Source organism: Piliocolobus tephrosceles, chromosome 3, assembly GCF_002776525.5.
Source record: "Piliocolobus tephrosceles isolate RC106 chromosome 3, ASM277652v3, whole genome shotgun sequence".
Taxonomy (NCBI): Eukaryota; Metazoa; Chordata; class Mammalia; order Primates; family Cercopithecidae; genus Piliocolobus; species Piliocolobus tephrosceles.
This window is the reverse complement of record NC_045436.1, coordinates 101,334,704-101,342,252: the sequence shown is the minus strand read 5'-3', so window position 1 is coordinate 101,342,252 and position 7,549 is coordinate 101,334,704.

Genomic DNA, 7,549 nt, shown 5'->3' with positions numbered 1-7,549 from the left:
CCGCTTTGTTTACCTACTCAAGCCTCAGCAATGGTGGATGCCCCTCCCCTAGTCTCACTGCTACCTTGCAGTTGGATCTCAGACTGCTGTGTTAGCAGTGAGTGAGGCTCCATGGGCATGGGACACTCTGAGCCAGGCGCAGGATATAATCTCCTGGTGTGCCATTTGCTAAGGCCATTGGAAAAGTGCAATATTAGGGTGGGAGTGTCCCAATTTTCCAGGTACTGTCTGTCACAGCTTCCCTTTGCTAGGAAGGGGAATTCTCCAACCCCTTGTGCTTCCCAGGTGAGAGGATGCCCTGCCCTGCTCCGTGGGCTGCACCCACTGTCTGACAAGCCCCAGTAAGGTGAACCTGGTACCTCAGTTGGAAATACAGAAATCACCTGTCTTCTGCATTGCTCACACTGGGAGCTGCAGACTGGAGCTCTTGCTATTCGGCCGTCTTTGAATCTCATCGATCTTTTGTATTTCAGTGGTGTCAGTAATAATATATCCTGTTTCATTTCTTGGTGAGGTTATTTGGATTTTCTCTCCTCTTTTCTTGGTTAATCTTGCTAATGGTCTATCAATTTTATTTATCTTTTCGAAGAACCAGCTTTTTGTTTCATTTATCTTTTGTATTTTTTGTTTTTTTGTTTCAATTTTGTCTAGTTCTGCTCTGATCTTGGTTATTTTCTTTCTTCTGCTGGGCTTGGGTTAGGTTTGTTCTTGTTTTTCTAGTTCCTTGAGGTGTGACCTTAGATTGTTTATTTGTGCTCTTTCAGACTTTTTGATGTAGACATATAGGGCTATGAACTTTCCTCTTAGCACTGCCTTTGCTGTGTCCCAAAGGTTTTGAAAGGTTGTGTCGTTATTGTTGTTCAGTTCAAATAATTTTTAAATTTCCATCTTGATTTCATTTTTGACCCAATGCTTATTCAGGATCAGGTTATTTAATTTCCATGTATTTGCATGGTTTTGGGGGTTCCTTTTGGAGTTGCTTTCCAGTTTTATTCCACTGTGGTCTGAGAGAGTGCTTGATGTAATTTCAATTTTCTTAAATTTATTAAGGCATGTTTTATGGCCTATCATATGGTCTATCTTGGAGAAATTTCCATGCACTGTTGAATAGAATGTGTATTCTGTGGTTGTTGGATGAAATGTTCTGTATGTATCTGTTAAGTTCATTTGTTCCATGGTATAGTTTAAATCCATTGTTTCTTTGTTGACTTTCTGTCTTCATGACCTGTCTAGTGCTGTCAGTGGAGTATTGAAGGCCCCCACTATTATTTCTTAGGTCTTTTAGTAATTATTTTATAAATTTGGGAGCTCCAGTGTTAGGTTCATATATGTTTAGGGTTGTGATATTTTCTTGTTAGACAAATCCTTTTACCATTATATAATGTCTCCCTTTGTCTCTTTTAACCACTGTTACTTTAAAATTTCTTTTGTCTGATGTAAGAATAGCTACCCCTGCTCACTTTTGGTGTTCATTTGCATGAAATGTCTTTTTCCACTCCTTTACTTTAAGTTTATGTGAGTCCTTGTGTGCTAGATGAGTCTCCTGAAGGTAGCAGATAGTTGGTTGGTGAGTTCTTATCCATTCCACAGTTCTGTGTCTTTTAAGTGGAGCATTAGGCCATTTACATTCAATGTTAATATTGAAATGTGTCATACCATTGCATTAATCATGCTCCTTGTTGCCTGTGTACTTTGATTTTTATTTTGTTTTTTTGCTTTTGCTTTTTAATTTGTGTTTTTGTTTTATAGATTCTGTGTGATTTATGCTTTAAAGAGGTTCTGTTTTGGTGTGTTTCCAGGATTTGTTTCAAGATTTAGAGCTCCTTTTAGCAGTTCTTGTAGTGGGGGCTTGGTAATGGTGAATTCTGCCAGCATTTGTTTGTCTGAAAACAACTGTATCTTTCCTTAATATATGATGCTTAGTTTTGCTGTATACAAAATTCTTGGCTCATAATTGTTTTGTTTGAGGAGGCTGAAGATAGGGCTCCAATCCCTTCTAGGCTGTAAGGTTTCTGCTGATAATTCTGCTGTTAATCTGATAGGTTTTCCTTTACAGGTTACCTGGTGCTTCTGACTTATAGCTCTTAACATTCTTTCCTTCATCTTAACTTTGGATAACCTGATGACAATGGGTCTAGGTGAGATTTTTTTGCGATGAATTTCCCAGGTATTCTTTGTGCTTCTTGTATTTGCAGTCTAGGTAACTAGCAAGACTGGGAAATTTTTCCTGGATTATTCTCCCAGTTATGTTTTCCAAGCTTTTAGAATTCTCTTCTTCCTCAGGAACACCAATTATTCTTAGGTTTGGTCGTTTAACATAATCCCAGACTTCTTGGAGTCTTTGTTTGTATTTTCTTATTCTTTTTTCTTTGTCTTTGTTGGACTGGGTTAATTCAAAGACCTTGTATTTAGCTCTGAATTTCTTTCTTCTACTTGTTCAATTCTATTGCTGAGACTTTCCAGAGCATTTCGCATTTCTAGAAATGTGTCCAAAGTTTCCTGAATTTTTTATTGTTTTTTCTTTAAACTATCTATTTCCTTGAATATTTATGCCTTCACTTCTTCTATCATTTTTTGGATTTCCTTGCATTAGGTTTCACCTTTCTCTGGTCCTTCTCACCCCCCTGCCCCCCACCCCCAAAACACACACACACACACAATTAGCTTAACTAATCTCCTGAATTTGTTTTCAGGTAAATCAGGTATTTCTTCTCGGTTTGGATCCACTGCTGATGAACTAGTATGATTTTTGACGGCGGGTGGGGGAGGGGGGTGTTGAAGAGCTTTGTCTTGTCATATTACCAGGGTTGGTTTTCTGATTCCTTCTCATTGGGGTAGGCTCTGTCAGAGGAAAAGTCTAGGGCTGAAGACTGTTGTTCAGATTCTTTTGTCCCACAAAGTATTCCCTTGATGTAGTACTCTCCCCCTTTTCCTATGGATGTGGTTTCCTGTGAGCCGAACTGCAGTGATTGTTGTCTCTCTTCCGGGTCTAGCTGTCTACTCGGCTCCGAACTGGTACTGTAGGGTGTCTGCACTGAGTCCTGTGATGTGAACCATCTATGGGTCTCAGCCATGGACACCAGTGCCCGTTCCAGTGGAGGTGGCAGAGAGTGCAATGGACTCTGTGGGGGTCCTTAGCTTTGATGGTTTAATGCTCTATTTTTGTGCTGGTTGACCTCCAGCCAGCAGGTGGAACTTTCCAGAAAGTATCAGCTGTAGTAGTGTGGAGAGGGACTGGTGGTGGGCAGGGCCCTAGAACTCCCAAGATTATATGCCCTTTGTCTTCTGCTACCAGGGTGGATAGGGAAGGACCATCAGGTGGAGGTGGTGCTAGGTATGTCTGAGCTCAGATTCTTCTTGGGCTGGTCTTGCTGTGGCTGCTGTGAGGGATGGTGAACATGGCTGCCTGCAAGGGTGCTCCATACAAAGAGAAGCAGGGGCAACCAGATTTCATAGTCCTGTAAGGATGGCCCAAGAAGAGAAATAAAAGACCTCTGAGCACCATAAAGCTGCAGGGGAGCCCTCATTCACACAGACGGCAGCTGGGCACCATAATCCCAGCGTGCACACCTCGTATATGCAACACAAGACCACTTACTAAAGCAACCACAGTTGGCCAACACAACCCTTACCCGATGCTCAACCAACTAGCCCACACAGTGCTTGCCAAACCAACACCTAGCACTGTCTTTCTCCAATGTGGGACAAAGACTGTGAGCCTTGGCTTTAAAAAAATGTCTCACCCAACTTTCCCGCCAAGTCTTACCTCCCAAAGTCTATCCTCCCTTGGTTGAAATGGATTTCCTTTTTGGCAGTAGAACTTCCACTCATTACTCAGCGCTTATTCTCAGAGTCTTTTGGTTGGTGTATTATTTCACATTTTTAAGCTAGTGGGAAGCCCAATCACCTGACTCATCATGCTTTCCAGGATAACCCATCTGGTTTTGAGTACCTTGGATAATTGGAGTGGGTTTTGTAATCTCCACATCTACCCAAGTGCAGACTCCCAGGACTTTCCCACTCACAACCTGTCAAGCAATTAAGTGGTCCCCGAGCAGCAATGTGGTTGGTAATGGGGCTACGAAGCTCCTGAATGCAACTGCTAGGTTCACATACCACACTTCCATAGATTCAGCCAGTAGGGAGACCATGAAGTCAAATATGGTCAGACAGTTTATTACTCACACAAAATGCATAAGAACCACCAGCATGGTGTCAGCTCCCTGCATCCCTAATTCCATAGAATGACACTGAACAAAGAGGCCAGATGACAGATGGCACAGGTGGTAGGTCGCTCTGCTACTGAGGAGTCAGCTCTAACTCTTAGCCAAATAGATAAACTCACAAAGAAGTCTGCAGTTGAACCCTGAGGGAGCAAGGTCAAAAGTCCTGTGATCAACTGAAACTAAAGAGACGAATGAGAAATGTCCTTGTGGTCATCTCCCACAAGATAGGGGGGTGGGTGGGAACTGCCCATGGCATCTCTTTACCAGCTTGCTTATCCTTTCTTGCTCCAGGAGGAATCGCAGGGTACTTTGCCAAGACTCAGGTTGTACTGCAGTCAATTCTGGTCCCATATGTAATCCATAAAGACATGGTCGGTATGGAGTTGTGCAAGGTTGTCGGGAAGTTGCAGCAGAGCAGCTCCCCTGAATACCTCTTCCACATCTCAAAGTTTGGGAAGCATTGAGTATCCTGGATGGTTCAGAAGGAGACTGGCCACACAGGAGTGTGGATTGGCTTAAAAAAGGTTTTAATGCATCAAAGAGGGTGACTCCTACAAGATGATTCATGGCACACATGCGGGCCTTCGCCAGTCAGTGGTATGCTCAATGAGTGCTCACCCACTGTGTAGGTGGATGGTCTGTAGGTATCAGTGTTGCCATAGTGCAACTGTTTCTCAGAGATGGTTCTGCCCTTTTCCCAGAATCACCCTATATCTTGTTCTCTCATTTCAAGTCCTTCTTACCTCCTTCAACACAATGACTCAATCAATATCCTCTGCAGCTGGTAGCAGACAGGATAGCAGAGGGGACCCATCTTTAATCTGTGAAGGTCACTAAATACCCCTCTCCTTTTTAGTTTATTATTGTGACATAAATTCTATACCCTGCATCCTTCATAGTTAGCCATGTTGATTTTCTACTGTGCTTTCTTTAACCAAAAAGGTAAAACAAACAATACTTTCGCAAAACTAAAGCTTTAGCTTTCAACATGATTGTTTCTGATGTGGGTTTCAAGAGTCTATTTCAGCAGTAAGAAAACAAATGTTGACTTTCTTTTCATTTGGATCCTTTCTGTCAAAAACTCCAATCCTTCTCCAGGCAAAGTAAATCTCTTTGAATGATGAGGAGAACAAATAGTGGAAGTGTAAGAAAGGCAGAAAAGCATACACACTTTTCTCCTTTTCTTTTGAAAAGGAAAATCTAAAGTAAAGAAACATGAGTCTCAGTTTAAAGAAAGAAACAACATCAACTGAAAGTAAACCATGACGCAATGACTTGGACCTTTTGTTTATCCATGTACAGTGGAGTCAACATTTTCTGCCCTAGTCTTTAAAATACTTAGTGAGTTAGAAATTCATTAACTTGATTTGTTGGTTGAAGAATAAATATGCCCATGCAAATTACACTCTGTTATATCCTAGTCTTTCTCAGGAGGCTTCTCCCTTGTATTTCTTGGCTCCCAGGGCCCAGGAAGATCAGACCACCATTAATATGTAGAGAATTCATCTTATCTCTTTTTAAAATACAAATTCCACCCTCAATATTTTAGTAAGGGGTCAGCAAACTTTCACTAAAAAGCAAAAGTCAGCAAACTTCTTTTTTTAACAGACCAGATAGAAAGTATTCTTGACTTTGTAGGCCATACGGTTTTTGTCACAATTACTCAACTCTGACACTGTAGTGAAAGCAGCCATAGACAATTTGTAAACAAATGAACATGACTGTGTTCCAATAAAACTTTATCTGCCAAAACAGGTGATGAGTCAGATTTGGCCCACAGGCCATAGTTCACTGATCCTCTTTTAGATGATTGTATAAACTATGATCACTTTTAAAATGTTGTTGTCATTAATCACTTAAGAGGTAAACTATATCTTTTTCTCTTTTCTGTGTGTGTGTGTGTGTGTGTGTGTTGTTGTTGTTTTTTTCAATTTGAAGATTTGTCCTTTGCTTCAAACTCTGTTCAAAAACTCAGGAAATTTTCTGATGTTTGATACAGCAACCTGTGGATTTTCTCCTTTCTGCAGCTACATATTTATTTATTACTTTTATTTTTTGAGACAGGGTCTTGCTCTGTCACCCAGGCTGGAGTGCAGTGTTGCAATCACAGCTCACTGCAGGCTCGATCTCCCGGGCTGAGCTGATCCTCCTGCCTCAGTGGCCCCAAGAGCTGGGACTACAGGTGTGTGCCACCATGCCAGGGTAATTTTTGTATTTCTTGGTAGATGAAGTTTTGCCATGCTGCCCAGGCTAGTCTCCACCTCTGGCTCAAGCAATTCACCCTCTGCAGCTATTTGATAAGATGTTTCTGACAGTTCCTGGACCTAGGCACGGCAAGAAGTATTATCTTTGATAAATAATATTTAAAGGTAACTTTTTCACTATACCGTCTTTCAAAATTCTTTAACAAGAATGATCAGGTATGTCTCACCACTTAGCCAGCTGAGGGGAAGCTTGATCTTACTTCTAACCATAGTTAGTTCTGTAAAATCAACAACACAACCATTACTCCTGCTACATAAAATGGGCTATGATCAAATCCAGTACACCAAACATTAAGGGAATAACTGTCAGTGAATTGCCAATACCTGAATTATACCCAGGGCATGTCTTAGGCACACTGTATTATCCAAAAATGACTGAAACATTATCTCCCATTCCTCAAGCTATTCTTCAATGTGAGGTTGCCACTTCTCCATCAAGGTGTGAGGCCTATTTCTGCACCCGCTTCAATCTGAGAGCTTTAACTAACAAGTAGAGTGTAACTGTGCAGCAGTCCCAGGCTTAGCCCACAAAACTAGCCTGTCAATCTCTGCTTTCAGTTTGCATGGAAACTTTTATTCATAGACCAACAAATCCAGTTAATGAATTTTACCTGACTTTTTTTTTTTCTTCAACTTTTAAGTTCCGTGGTACATGTACAGGATATGTGGGTTTATTAATGTAGGTAAATGTGTGTCATGGTGGTTTACTGCACAGATCATCCCATCACCTAGGAATCAAATCCAGCAATACATTAGCTGTTATTCCTGATACTTTCCCTCCCCTAGCCCCCACTTCCAACAGGTCCCAGTGTGTGTTGTTCCCCTCCCTGTGTCCATGTGTTCTCATTAATTATTCAACTCTCACTTATAAGTGAGAACATGTAGTATTTGGTTTTCTGTTTCTGCATTGGTTTGCTGGGGATAATGGCTTCCGGCTCCATCCATGTCCCTGCAAACGACATGATCTTCTTCTTTTTTATGGCTGCATGGTATTCCATGGTATATATGCACCACAGTTTCTTTATCCAGTATATCACTGATGGTCATTTAGGTAGATTT